The sequence below is a fragment of the Enhydra lutris genome, unplaced genomic scaffold, assembly GCF_002288905.1.
Source record: "Enhydra lutris kenyoni isolate GAN:26980312 unplaced genomic scaffold, ASM228890v2 scaffoldscaffold21, whole genome shotgun sequence".
Lineage (NCBI taxonomy): Eukaryota > Metazoa > Chordata > Mammalia > Carnivora > Mustelidae > Enhydra > Enhydra lutris.
The window spans coordinates 3,381,265-3,397,402 of record NW_019154105.1 but is presented as its reverse complement, the minus strand read 5'-3'; positions in this window follow the sequence as shown (position 1 = coordinate 3,397,402).

Sequence of the window (16,138 nt, the reverse complement as noted above, 5' to 3'; positions counted from 1 at the left end):
AAAAAAAAAAAAAAAATGTAAACCACATATCACAACCATGTAAAATTGTAACATCAGCTAATATTAAAGATAGTTTGTATAGTATAATAAATTAATTAAATTATCTTTATTGAGTCTATTTGAATGGAAACTTCAACATCAAGTTTCCTGCAATTTCTTTATCAGGACCTCTGAAGTTGTATTTTTATTGATATTTTTAAAATAAATTCCTGTAACATCAAACCTATAAAGGGTTCATCACAGACCAAATACCTCTCTAACCTTTTAAGCTTTCACAGTAAAAACTGTCTTTTTTATTTATATAAGTTTGGGAAAGATACAAATGTAATCATAACCCCCAAGGCAAAATTTTATGGCAGTTTTCAGAACTCTTCACTATAAAAACTACTCAAACCTACAAACATAAAAGTTTCCAATAAAATTTGTTTTAGATTCTGGCAATAAAACATTCTTTGCTTGCCTCTTCTTAACTCCAAATTTTGAAGCCACGGCTGTCCAAATGCCAAAAGATATATTCCACATTCCCCAGCCACACATTCTCCAAACTTTTAATCTCCAATTGAAAAACACTATTATTATTTATTAAATATCACTAATATTTCATATTTAAGGAATGTGTGCTAATGAGAATAAAAGAAAAAATAGGTCATAGTAAAAAATAATCACAGAACATCACATAAATCTTTAAGTAACTAACTCTATTTTAAAATAATGTCTTTATTATTTTCACCTAAAAATGTTTGTGTTTTTTAACCCAGAACATGTTTCGTAATGAAAGTTTAAATAATAAGGGAGAAAAGTGTGCCTATAAGCATATATGTGATTCATGCTGGAAAGTTTTCAGAGAGCATGTCTATGTTCTACTATTAAGGGCATTTGGAAAGCTGATTTCTCTTCCAGCTCTGGCCCTCTCAGTGCATCAGGGGGAGGCTTCCAGGGGCTTCCATACTCAGGAAGCACCTGGAAGTATCGCTCTGGGCCCTAACGGTTTTACCCAACTGTTCCTTTCTGGCCTCAGACCCCGAGGTCAGCTCATTCTATTCATTGCTCTGATCTCTGTTTCTCTGAGGCACCAGGCAAATATAACCCAGGCTCATTGCTTTAACAACAGTGTATTGTTCACCATGCAGATGGCACCCAGGGGTATATTGTCAAGGCACTTGTGGACCTGTTCCTCTGCCTTAAAGAGTGTTGTGTGCAAGGGACGAATGGATAAAGATGTGGTCCATCTATACAATGGAATATTAAGCCTCCATCAGAAAGGATGAATACCCAACTTTTGTATCAACATGGACAGGACTGGAAGAGATTATGCTGAGTGAAATAAGTCAAACAGAGAAAATTAATTATCCTATGGTTTCACTTACTTGTGGAATATAAGGAATAGCATGGAGGACATTAGGAGAAGGAAGGGAAAAATGAAGAGGGAGGAAATCGGAGGGGGAGACGAACCATGAGAGACTGTGGACTCTGAGAAACAAACTAAGGGTTCTGGAGGGGAGGGGGCTTGGGGGTTAGATGAGCCTGGTGGTGGGTATTAAGAAGGGCACATATTGCATGAAGCACTGGGTGTGGGGCATAAACAATGAATTCTGGAACACTGAAAAGAAATAAAAAAATAAAATGAAAAAAAATAAATAAATATAACCCTCCAGGAGGCAGCTAGCAAACTTAAGAAGCAGCTATAATGTGAATACAATTCTTAGATTCTTAGATTATTTCTGGTAACATTCTACCAAAGGTGTTTTCTACTCACCAAAAGCTACAGCATTCAATGAAAGTCCTCCCTGAAAATGCATGAAGGGCATTCATAGGCATTGCAAAGTGTACAGGAAGCATTTTATAGCAGACATTTTTGCAGAGCCTCTTTATATGGAAAGAACATAACCTTCAGCATTTTACATATCTGTGGAATTAGTGATTAAGAAAATCCCAATAACAATGGAAAAAGAAAAACTGAAGTCTATACTTTAAAGACTGGGCTGCACATATAACTACAATATTAGATCTCAGACCATAGAACATTCTATATTCAGAAAGTATGATTTTAGATGGAGAGGCTATGAACGCTTCAATTTTTCAATCATCTCCAACAGCAAGATGGTGGCTACCTACCTTGGACTGATCTAGAAATAGACAAGATGCACAGGACAAAAACAGATCCATGCAAGACCCAGGAAAGGCCAACACTACAATCAGACTGAGACTAAAGGAGGACTTAATTGGGACTAGGACAGAGAACCTTCCCCAGCCAGTTTTCCCACGTATAAATGAAACAGAATTGGGAGTTAATATGAGAATAAGACTGTTCTGATGCTTTATGTATAGCTTATTGCTGAAATTGATAAGATTTGTTGAAAAAACATATACAGCCAAAAAAAAAAAAAAAAAAAAAAGAGCGTTGTGTGCAGACATGGGCAAAGGCTTTGACATCAGATCGTTTATGTTTGATCCTCAGCACAGCCACTTTCTAACTGTCTTAGCCTGGCAAGTTAAGGAATTTTTCAAGTGACAGTTTCCTCATCTGTAAAACTAGAGGTGATGGGGCTGGGCGGGGTCCTTCCTTTTGCCTTCTTCTGGACTCATGGTCCCATTGCTGACCTCCTTACAAACTCTTTCAATCTTATACTCAGTTTCTCTTTAAATAAAGTCCTTGTCACAATTGCCACAAAAGCAAACCTGAGACAAGAAGTCATATGAAGTGACTCACCAAGGTACCAGGAGAGACCTGGAAGGGAATAAGGGGGACAGGGCAGAGAGAGAGAAGAAGTCAAGCAGGGATCCACCTTCGGGCAAAGACTTAGCCTCTCTTGATCCCACACATGAACTCTGGAGCCTAAACTACTCCTACAAGTCTGTTCCTCTTAAAAGGTTGCCAGATAAAATACAGGACATCCGATTAAATTTGAGTTTCAGATAAACAACAAATTATTTTGTAGTGTTAAGTATGTCTCAAACACTGCATGGAACAAACTCACACGAAAAAAATATTTGCTGTCTACCTGAAATTCAAATTTAATCGGCCATTTTATATTTTTATTTGTAAATCCAGAAACCTTACTAAGTCCATGCTACTGAACCACGCTAGTGAAGCCATGGGGATGGGATGTGGATGGGGTGGGGGGAACCCACATGAGCAGGAGAAAGGTTTAGATGAGATCTGAGTGGAACACCATCAGTGTCTGCGAGCTCATCTTCTTTCATTTTCTTCACACAGTGTTCCTTCCACTCTCTTTCCATTATGGAAATTTGGCTCATCCCTAAAAAAACCATGCTTCTTTGCAGTTTTCACAATGGAGCCTGCTTTTTCTCTGTGAAAACAACAACAAAACTAGCTTTCTGCAATTCTTCACTACGGCTTTTAGATCACAGATTCCTTGTTCGGACCCCCCGGAGCTTAAGTCTCTCCTCTCTGAGCTCTGGCTGTCTGTTGCCTTCTACCCTGCTGAAGTTTTGCCAACTTTCAAGTGATTCTTGACTCACTGATAACAGTGGCCTCTAGATCAGAGGTACCCTCAGACCACAGATGCTCCCACTAGTTTGGTTACTACTTTGTCAATGAAGTAGTCTCAGAGTTTGGGTTCTCTTCTCATTTTCAACAGCACATTCTCTTGATTTTTACCTTAACCTAACCATTCCTTGGGGCTGCCCCACCCTTGAAAATTTAACTTAATTGGCCCCCTTTGACAATACTCCTACTCATTCAGTTTTCACTCTATTACTCCATTACATTAGGCCTTGACCTTAATGGAGACACTTACCTAATCCATTAAGTCTTCCTGAATTTGCTTCCTTCTCTCTTCAGCCACATATTTCATCCTCTTATCAATGTTTCTAAACATTTGAATGTCTTCTTCCCTTTTTCATTCTTGTATATCCATTCTAAACCCTTCAACCTTAGTTATGCAAACATTTCCTTCCTCCATTCTTCCTGAATTTGATTAGGAGGTTATGATGATTATAATATATATTGGGACACCAGAACTTTCTTTAATAATAAGAGAAACAAGTTTAAATCATCCTGAAGTTAACTTATTGTATTGCTATATTATATTTCCAGTAGATAGTGTTTTAAGTGCAAAGATGCTATGATACATTGCAATTTTTCTCTAGAAGTCATTAGGCATTTAATATGAAAAATATTAGCTTGAGTAGACTAGAAGCTTGGGTCTATGTACTTAGCAATTTCTCATGCTACAGTATAAATTGTAAATACAAGTTTTTTAAATGCCAGATCTATGTTAATATTATATATTGAAAATAGACACAAGGAAAAGATGTAATTATTTTCCTTGAAGAGCAGGCTTGAATTTAACCCTTATTTCCAATATCTTTGATTGCATATACCTACTTTGAAATCTAAAACAAGAAAAAGTCAGAAATATGAAACAAAATAAGAATTATCATTTGTACAATATTTACTTATACATAAACACAAAGATGAAGATGAAACAAAGGGCACTTGTCATGCACACATATTCATGAAAACAAAAATGAAATATTCACAAAGTTTAGGGTCTTCTTTTTCTTGAAATTAAATAAAAATAATCTAAGGAGCAATTTAAAAACCCTAAAACATTTTCAAGTTCAACATTGTACAATTAAATATAGAAGCATAGTTATTTCAAAACAAGGCTAATAATATATTTTATAGTAGGTTCATAATTCACTAAACTATCACTGTTTAAAACCAAAACAGTTAAAAGTTGAAACCATGTCAAGAAACCCTTCTACTCCAAATAGTGAAATTGAGGTAAAGGTTAATGATATCGTAAGCCTATTTTTTCCTTCCTTGTCTTATTTTACTGTCTAAGTCATTTAGCATTTAGTATTCATGAAGGTGTGTGAACATTAATTTTGGTTTTTATATACTTGTTTCAGACATACTTAAACTAAAATAGTTTGATTACTACACAAAGTATAAGGCACTAAATCATAACGCTTCTCCATTTAGTGAAATTGGATTTTACTAATCTTTTGCTTTAAATTTTATTTGCTGGGCTGTAATATCCTCAAATATTTCCATATATTGCTAGACTCCTTCAGCATGTGTCCTGAGTCCCAGTGTAAGCTGTTGTGTGTGGGGAGATGGTCTAATATGATTAGACAATGATTACTTCAAGCAGCTGGAATAAGGACCAAAGAATGAGCTCCTGATGAATAATAACTTGTTAGATTCTCCTCTGGTTTAAAACTGAATCTAAATTTTCAGGAGACCCAAGTAGTTTCTCACAACTGGAGCTTACAGTGACTCAGGGAATAATACCTTCTACAAATGTTCCTCTGGGAATTTAAGCATGTTAATGCAAGAAGCTGTGGGAGCATCTAACTGCGCTCTTCACCTGCAAGGTGCATGCGCGTGTGTGCACGAGCGCGTGTGTGCACGAACGCGTGTGCACACACACATGCGCACACACACACACGCACACACACATTAAATGAGTTGGGTGCTACTGAGATAGACATTTGTTTGAGACCCATTACCTAATATAGGATAGGTATTCTAGACCTAATAAGTATAAAGTTCTCCTGAATACAAAGTTTCCTAAATGTATCCTTCCAGGTGATACCTGTAAAATGTCATCTAAAAATCTCTACTTAGTTTAGGGCCATGCTGGAACAATTATATTTTTACCATGTAAGCTTTTCATTAATTCATTTTTTCACTCATTTAACAAATGCAGATTAAATATCTATCATGTGCTAGGCACTCCACTGAGTACTGAAAAGAATGAAACTATGCCGAAGATAAATGTTGTCTTAGGACCCTGGAAACTTACATATGATGAGTATGAGGACCCAACGGCATGCACTATACACGGCCAGGGAGCTTCAAGTCTCAAAGTCAGGGAAGGCTTCTTCACGCAATTGACCTTTGAGACGAGACGTGATTTGCGTAGCCAGGAAGGAGTGAAGAAAGCAGAGAGAATCCAAAAGATTGGATAGCAATTTCTTTTTTTTTTTTTTTAAAGATTTTTGTTATTCATTTGATACAGAGAGAGATCACAAGTAGGCAGAGAGTGGGGGCGTGGGTGGAAAGCAGGCTCCCTGCTGAGCAGAGCCCGATGCGGGGCTCAATCCCAGAACCTGGAGATCACGACCCGGGCCGAAGGCAGAGGCTTAACCCACTGAGCCACCCAGGCACCCCTGGGTAGCAACTTCTTGAAAGGATTAGCTCTGTGTTTAGTTTTTATTTTTTACCTGTTCAAATAACTACATTCACAGTGGTTTAAAATAAACTAAGATATAAAACATAAAACATGAGAGCAAGGTGAAATTTGGCATTCTCCATGGTGCTTTTGTTATTGGAAGGGTTCCTTCATGTGGGTTTGATTTGAAAACAGATGGCATGTGGTGGTGATTTAATGAGATAAATGCTCCTCCCCATTAGGATCTGTGGCTGGGTCTTTCTCTTAGTATTTACTAAAGAATAAAGTCATCTGCTTATATATTAGTACTTCTTAATTTGGTAATATTTTATATTCCTGTAACCAATGTTAGAATTTATGATCTGGGATATGGAAATGCTATCAATTCAGCCAGTACTTTGACTTCTTCTGGTTTATCTTAAACAGGACTACTGTGTAATTGCTTTTGTGCTTTCCCATTTGTTTTCTCTTGTAAAAGAAAAAAGACTGAGAATATTAACAAGCCAGCTGTTAGCACTTCTTTGATATTTCCCTGTGGCCTGCTCCATTAGAGGGGGCTAAGTCCTTAATATCAGTTGGATTTGTTAATTATTGGTAAACAGTGCTCTATGAGTATTAGGTAATGGATTCATTTTCAGCATTTATTTTTATCGTGGCAATTTGAGTGTTCTCTTGTCTTTAATTGCTTTGTTTAAAAAGTACCTAAAAGCATAATCCAGAATTCCAAGTCTTCCACCAAACTAAAGAAAGTATTACTTTCCTTTATGTATATGACCAAAGCAAATATAATTTCCAGCTCATTTTCAAAAATTTACTTCAGATGACTTGAATCAAATTTTCTATATCTAACATTGTGGGGAAACGACTTTAAGAGGCCACTACATTCATGATATGAACAAACACTTTATTCAATTTTTCATTTACTCAGGGTCAACTTTATATCAGGTTTTGTGTTAGGCTTTGGGGACATGAAAGCAATGATAATGATGTAGAAAATGTCACCTTAGAGACTCCTAAATGCTCGATCCTTTCAAATAAAGTTCAAGGGCATTTGGTATGTCATTTGCTGTTCTATAAGAGACAAAGACAAGCTCTAGTAAATTATGCCACAAGACAGCCAACCAATGCCTAATTCTAATCTCCATGGTGGTTGCCCAAGTCTGGGATAGATCAGTTCATGTCTTTATAGCACATCACAAGAGATATCCATGGGGAAACCAAGAGACATAGATCTAGATGTTTAGCCCTAAGGCAGAGAGATGACAGGAATAATTTATTTGACTGGGAGTGTTTTAAAAAGAAAAAGGTCCTCTGCTCAGTGAGTTCCTGTAGAGAACATCTCTGAGATGAACCATCTACTACCAGTTGTGGTGGCACCTGATGCATGGTTCTAAGATCAGACATCTGGGAGAGCTCACCCTCTCTCATGAGGCAATCTTCAGAAAGTATGTGTCAGCTGGAAACACAGAGCAAAAGATACTGATGGAACTGAAGCCTAAGGTGCTTTCAGAATCCTCAAGACCAGGTTTCTAATTTACCTGGGATAGGGTTGAATTTTATTTATACTTCTTGCTGAGGCAGAAGCATAAATAACACGCACACTGCTTCACAATTTGCTTAACTGGTGATTGTTTCCCAGAACTAACTTCTAAAAGCCTATTCAGTCCATCCCAAGAACATCCTAAAGAAGTTGACCACTTCCTTGATTGGAAGATTTACAAGGCAGTAGATTCCCCTCCACCTCCCTGTACATATAGGTCCATGGAGAACAACAAACTGAAATGATCCTCCTTTCCTGGAACCAATATGGAGGCAACGTGAATTGCAGGGAAATCCCCCGAGTCCTAAATGGCCTTCAACAGACATGTCCTAATGAAGCAAAGTTAAAAATTGGTAGTAAATTAATGAGAATGTGCCTCCTAGTGGCAATCATCCATTCATTCCCTCTTAGAGCACCTTTTAATTATTGTTACTAATGACAGAGTTTTGGGGTCACTGATTTCAGAAAAGAAAAGAAAACTTTTTTGCTTTCAAGGCAGTAATGTGCAGCCTCTGAATTCTGCATGTTTGGAATAACCAATATTTATTACTTGTGGCTGTTAGTTTTTTAAGTGGTGGGCAATGCCATGGCTTTACTGGGCTGAAAAGACACTTTCTAAATTTGCCCTTTTCCTTCTAATGTCCAAGGACATTGTCCTTTGGGGCTGTTCATCATTTGTAGATAGTAACGATAAGAATAATATGCCCCACACACCTTCTCTGTCTTCACAGGGTACCTCAATAATCCTTAAGGAGATATAGAGGTAGGGGGGAATCTCTGTTTTATCTATTTCCCATCTTTCTGTTATCTGGGCTTATACCCAGCTTAAGCAGAGACTCATTCAGCTGCTCACTGGTGATCTCCACAGCTGCTGGCTAATGCAGCCTCTTAAACATCTCTAAGAAGCTTTAAACTCTGCTTAGGAATTTGTCAGAGTGACACATGTTGGCCGCAATTTAATTTCACAAAGAATCATGGAGTGAGTGCCCTGTCCACCTTTCCTCTCTCCCTTCCCTTCCTTCCCACCATACCACATGACATATTCCAAACGGATGACTTTCTGGGGTTACCTCTCCTAGAATGTCACCTACAAGTTGGGAAAGCAGAAGAGCAATCAACACAACTCAACAATTTGACTTCATTTTTTTTTTATAGTAACGAGGCTATAATTGGGGAAGAGAGGGTGAGGACAAGCCACCGGACTGCAACGGAGCATGGAACAGAAGCGATTGTCTCAGAGTTCCCTGTTTGGCCACCCATGGCAAGCTCATGGCTGCTGCTGTCCTGCCTTTTTTACTTCAGCCGCCAGATCCATTCGATCTCTTCTCCATCCTCAAACTTCTAGAATCAGAAATGGTGGAGAGTGCCGAAAAGTTATCAAAGAAAAATGAATGGGTGTATTTTGATAGCAACTCATGAGAAACCATGGCCTTCACCACTTTGCTGGTGTTCTAACTTTAGCTTACTCCTTCCTGTTTAACAAAGGAAGAAGACATTGTAGGCAGTGCTAGAAAACTCACGATTAGGAAAATTAAAAGGATAACCATCAATTTATATTTTTAAGGAATTTGTTGAGCTTACATTTTCAAAGCTCCTTCCACAATAAAACGTTTTTCCCCTTCAAGATTGCTAATACAGGATCTATCCCTCAAGAGAAAATAATGTTGTGAGAGTTTTTAAAAACAATCATTGAGGGGAGAGAGATTGTAGGACTCATCTTTTTAAATGAATTATAGGGTCTGTATGCACCACTCTTTACTGTTTAGTCCTGGCAGAACAAAATATTGATTCCGGTCCACTGTGAAAATACCCAGCACAGTGAAAGAAGTTAATGTAGGCAGCAAACTCATGATTGATGCCATTCACTGAGAGATTTACATAACGAAAAGGTGGGCGTTATCTGATTTGGTGTTTGCTCTCCATCCTCACAAGGCCAGCTGGGTTCAGCCCCATCTTATCATTTCTACTAATTCCCATCTTTGGATGAAAACTGAACACTGAACCATCCAAGTTCCCCAGAGGTTTTTGCAAAAAATGTACCCTCCCCAGAATTAGCATCCCTTGTACAGTTTTTCTAAAACGCTAATGCAGCCAACCCCCTTTCAGGAGAAACCCTTTGAGGGGCAAAAGAAAATGCAGTCAAGCACACCAGCCACAAAGGTGTCATTGATAGTGAAGTAAGTTCAGCAGAATTTCTTTCAACTGGTTAAACTCTGAAATATCATCCACACGACAGCAAATGCGAAGTCACTCTTCTGCCTTCCCAGGACTGGAACATCTTCTCGCCACCAATGACGATGCTTCAAGCCGATGACACTGGTGAAAGATGCCTTCATATATTTACATATTCATATGTTTTGAGGACTTTTCCTATTAAAAAATGTTATTATTCAGTTTCCCAAAAGTCCTAGAGGTCTTGAGAAGAAACCACAAATTTAAGTCACTGTGGTTTAAGTGTTAAATCAGTAGCAGCCATGAGAAGGGCTGCCCAAGTTGATTTTGTGGGGTTTACCTGCCCTGCAGAGGTGTGAGTTAGATTGCACTGCGGTTCCATCATGATTTGTACCACTCAGAGAAGGAAATAACCCTCCCATTTTTACTGTATGATTTATTTTAACACAACATGTATCTCTTAGCCAATGGGTAGAAAGTAGTACTTTACTGGTGCAACTCAGAAATAAGAAGCAAACCCGTGAGGAGCTATAGATCGTATATGAACTTGCTGATTCTAGTTTCCGTGATTAGAAGTTGACAATGTATCTTTATCCCAAGCCTTTCATGGGATCTCTGTGTCCCATGAGACACAAAAAGAGAACTGGCATTGCTTCCCTTAATTCAAATCCCAACCATCTCCTGCTCTTTAGTATTAACAGTCATTGCTGCTCTGCCTCTTACAGCACAGCAGCTTCGGCTCCAAATCTCAAGGTCTGAAGACCATCATCACTTCTCTAAAGAGCCCCAGGAGGATCCATGGGAGCTCAGCCCATTAAGCAAGCTGGGTCTCAAGCAAGGGCTGTTGGAAGTTGACCTGAAACTGCCAGAATTCTCCTCTGTGGGGCTTCATTATGAATCATAAAACTCACTTCCTCCATGGCAAATCCAACAGTATTTGTTAATTGTGTCTCTGCTCCGTGCCATAAGCTTTACCTCACCACAGCATCTGCTCGGGCTTCATCCTGTCGCTAATGATCATTTCTTGCTTTCCAGTCACTAATTTTTTTTTTTTAAAGATTTTATTTATTTGACAGAGAGAGATCACAAGTAGACAGAGAGGCAGGCAGAGAGAGAGGGAGGGAAGCAGACTCCCTGCTGAGCAGAGAGCCCGATGCGGGACTGGATCCCAGGACCCTGAGATCATGACCTGAGCCGAAGGCAGTGGCCCAACCCACCGAGCCACCCAGGCGCCCCACCAGTCACTAATTTTTAAGAAGCACCAGTGAGATATAGTGAAAATATGCCCCTCAAGAGGTGCCGTGAGACTTGATTTCTATTCCCATTTCTGCCAATAACTATCTCAGTGACCTTGAGGGAGATGTGACCTCGCTGAACTTTGGTTTCCTCATCTGTAAAACTTGATGACACACAAGTTCCCCTGGCTTTAAAATCCCAGTTATAGCCACATATAAAGAAAGGACTTTAGTCTTACTAATTTATTATAAATTTTGGCAAAAGTGGGTGATTTCACATGGTGTTTAAAAATTCACTACATATTCGGTTACTAAATTTTGGGGCTAACTCTTTAAAATTGGAGAAAACTTAAAATAATGTAAAAAAGAAAAATACACAACTCTGAGTTTCACAGCACACTAGCTCAGTATGATTCTATTAGGGTGCAAAAGATAATTTAAATCTTTATTATTCCTTTCTTAAAATCTGGATTTGCTAGAAGTAATGCTTGGTGTTTAGTATTGGTGTGGTTTCATTTTGTTTGTTTTGCAGCACCTCAACTATCTTTATTTTACAAATATGGAAATTAAAACACAATAACTTTGAACCTGGGTCTTTTTTCATTCCTCATTACCATCAATCTCTTTACAAAATTTGACAATTGTTCTTTCCCTTAACACACTCCTCTCATTCGACTTCTATGACACTATATTTCTAGGTTTTCTTTCCCTTTGTGTCTGCTCCTTCTTTTTTTTTTCTCAAAATTTAAGTACTGGTTAGTAAACATACAGTGCAATACTGGTTTCCAGAGTAGAATTCAGTGATTCATCACTTACATACAATACCCAGTGTTCATCACAAGTGCCCTCTCTAATACCCATCATCCATTTAACCCATCCACCATCCACCTCTCTCCATCAACCCTCGGTTTGTTTTCTATTAAGAGTGTCTTATAGTTTGCTCACTTCTCTTCACCCCCCCATATGTTTTGTTTCTTAAATTCTACATGTGAGTGAAATCATATGGTATTTGTCTTCCTCTGACTTATTTTGCTTAGCATCATACACTCTAGCTCAGTCCGTGTCATTGTAAATGGCAAGATTTCATTCTTTTTGACAGCTAGATAATAATATATCACCTCTTCTTTATTCATTTGTCAGCCAATGGACGTTTGGTCTCTTTCCATAGTTTGCTATGAAAATATTGCACTATTGTTGATAATGCTGCCATGTGCCCCTCTGAATCTATATTTTTGTATCCTCTGGGTGAATACTTAGTAGTACAATTGCTGGGTTGTAGAGTAGTTCAATTTTTAACTTTTTGAGGAAACTTCCTACTGTTTTCCAGAGTGGTTGCACCATTTTGCATTTCCACCAGCAGTGCAAGAGTGTTCCCCTTTCTCCACATCCTTACCAACGCCTGTTGTTGCTTGTGTTGTTAATTTTAGCTGTTCTGAACAGGTGTGAGGTGGTATCTCATCATGGTTTTCACTTGTATTTCCCTGAGGATGAGTGACATTGAGCATCTTTCCATGCTCCTTGACTTCCACTGGATCCTCTTCTACTCCCCTAACACATGAGTGTTTTCCCAGTTCCATTCTAAGTTCTCCCATGTTAATGCCTTCATACATGTCCCATTAGTAATCTCGTTTATTATGTGCACATAATTTTCAAAGTCATTTCTTTCATTTAAAAAACAGAGAGAGACTAAGAGAATGATTTTCTGTCTCTTTATAAGGGTGTTAATCCCATCATTAGAACACATCTTCATTCTCTCACCTAAATCTAATTATATCCCAAAGTCTCCATCTCCAAATACTATCACATTTGGGGTTAGAGCTTCAATAGATGAATTTTGGAGGGATATGATTCAGTCCATAGCACCAATCCTGCTGTTAACCATTCACTAAGGGTTTCTTCGTCTAAGAAATGTTCTTTCCAGTTGAATGTTCATGACCACCCTTTATCCTCTGGCTTTCAGCAGTCTATCAGATACATAAAGACTGTCTATTGAGGATAACTTGCCCTCCAGACAGGGATCAATTTCAAGTTCTGCACTTTTCCAAGGGCTCACTTAGCCTCCATGAAAAATGCACACTATCTTTCCATCAATGGAAGCCCAGGTTTCTCCTTCTATAATGTTCTTCACTCCTCCACTATCAGGTCACTGTCAGACATCTTCAGGTGAAAGTTACAGAGCATTTCCTGTGTTCTTCATCCTGTCCTGTACCATGTTGAGAATTCTGAGTAGATTTCTGAAACTACTTGGCTTGGAGGCTGGAGAAGGAATCCCCTTCTCAAGAGGTGGTAGAAAAATACATGGTACACCAGTAACTCTCTGTCTTTATATTTTTAAAACCCCCAGTCTTCAGTCATATATTTTGGGGACACAAGTGAAGGATGGCTGACTTATTTAAGAAGCTGAAATCCAATTTTTATAGCTGGAATGTAGTTTGTAGAGAGGAGAGTGACAGATACTGAAATCAGACAAATAAGCAAGACTGAGATCACATAGTCTTGGAGATTATGGTGAAAAGCTGGGTTTTATCCTAAATGTAGTGGATAGTCATTGAAGGTCATTAAGCAGAGAAATGATATGAGCAACAGACTGAGATTTACATTGAAAAATGTATCTCTATCTGTTATATAGAAAATGTATTATAAAGGGGAAAGAGTGGAAGCAAGAGAGTCAAATATCAGACTCCCAAGTAATCCAGGTGTGAGATGTAAGTGATTTGGCTTAGAATGATAGCAGTGGTGAAGAAATAAAGGGGGTGAAAAGGAAATATGGTTTGGAAGAAGAATTGAGAGGATGTGCTAAAGGACTGATTGTAGAGAGTGAGAGGATAAGAAGTTAAGAACGACTAATTGGGGGAGTGAACAACTAGATGGATGGGTTACTATTAATTAATATGGAAAATACTGAACCAAGAGTGGTTTTGTTTTGTTGACTGAAGTTAGTTGATGTCAATGTTACATTAGTTTCAGGTGTACGCATAGTGACTTGACATCCTATACATTACCCCATGCTCTCACAACAGTGATTCCCATCTGACACCACAGAACTTATCACAAAATTATTGATGGTAATCCCAATGCTGTACCTTTAATCCCTGTGACTTATTTGTTTTATAACTGGGATTTTATACCTCTTCATCCATTTCACTTATTTTGCTTATCCTCTCAACTCTCTGCCCTCTAGCAATCACCAGTTTGTTCTTTTTATTTATGATTCTATTTCTGTTTGTCAATTTGTTTTCGTTTTTAGATCCTAAACATAAGTGAAATCATATTATATGGGTTTTTTCTGTATCTGACTTATTTCACTTAGCATAATACCCTCAAGGTCCATCCATGTTGCTACAAGTGGAAAAATGTTTATGGCTGACTAATATTCCACATCTTTATCCATTCAACTGTCAATGGACACTTGAGTTACTTACATATCTCAGCTGTTCTAAATATGCAGCAGTAAACATAAGGGTGCATATCTTTTTGAATTAGTGTTTTCATTTTCTTTGAGTAAATGCCCAGGCATGGAATTACTAGATTATATGGTTTTTCTACTTTTAACTTTTTGAGGAAACTCCATATTGTTTTCCACAGTGACAGCACCAATTTACATTCCTACCAACAGTGCACAAAGTTACCTTTTCTCCACATCCTCATCAGCACTTGTTTTATTTCTTGTCTTTTTGACACCAGCCATTCTGACAAGTGTACAGTAATATTTCAGTGTGGTTTTGATTTGCATTTTCCTAACGATTAGTGATGCTGAACATCTTTTCTTGTTTCTGTGTCATTTGCATGTGTTCTTTGGAAAAATGTCTATTCTCCACCCATTTTTTTAATCAGATTATTGGGGGTTTGTTGTTGAGTTGTGTAATTCTCTATATATTTTGGATAATAACCCTTAATCAGATATATCATCTGTGAATATCCTCTCTCATTCAGGAGGTTGCATTTTCATTTTATTGGTGATTCCTTTTATTGTTCAAAAGCTTTTTATTTTGGTGGCATCTCAATAGCTTATTGTGTTTTTGTTTCCTAAGAGTAAGTTTTCTTTTTGTTTTCTGATCTGTGTTTGAGGGCAGAAGGGATTATAGAGTTTTATTTAGGTTATATTAAATTTGGGATAGTTAATAATTCAAGTGGAGATGATAAAAGGCAAATCAACAAATATTCAAATTTGGAACTCAGTTGCCATGGCTAAAGAAACTTAATTGCCATTGATATAAAAAAATGAGTGATAGTCTTTCAGATTCAAGCATGAATTGAAAGTTAAGTTTGTTATGTCCTGGAGATAACTGGTTAACAACTAGCTAGGAGACAAGCGTGTCCTGTATTCTGGACTTACCAGAGTTACGGCTTCAGGAAAGTCATTTAAATCATGGGCTCCAGTTGTCCATTTAAAGAGTGGGGAAGTGGACAGAGTAGAAGCTTTTAATGGTTTTCCCTAAATTTTATGAATTTTAAGTTTTCTTTGTTTCTTTTTTTTTCTTTTCTTTTCTTTTTTAATTTTTATTTATTTTTTTATTTCTTTTCAGTGTTCCAGAATTCATTGTTTATGCACCACACCCAGTGCTCCATGCAATACATACCCTCCTTAATACCCACCACCAGGCTCACCCAACCTTCCCCCCACTCCAAAACCCTCAGTTTGTTTCTCAGAGTCCACAGTCTCTCATGGTTCGACTCCCCCTCCAATTTCCCCCAACTCACTTCTCTCCATCTCCCCACGTCCTCCATGTTATTCCTTATGCTCCACAAGTAGGTGAAACCATATGATAATTGACTTTTTCTGCTTGACTTATTTCACTCAGCATAATCTCCTCCAGTCCTGTCCATGTTGATAGAAAAGTTGGGTATTCATCCTTTCTGATGGAGGCATAATACTCCATAGTGTATATGGACCACATCTTCCTTATCCATTCGTCTATTGAAGGGCATCTTGGTTCTTTCTACAGTTTGGTGACTGTGGCCATTGCTGCTATGAACATTGGGGTGCAGATGGCCCTTCTTTTCACTACATCTGTATCTTTAGGGTATTTCACATGATTTTC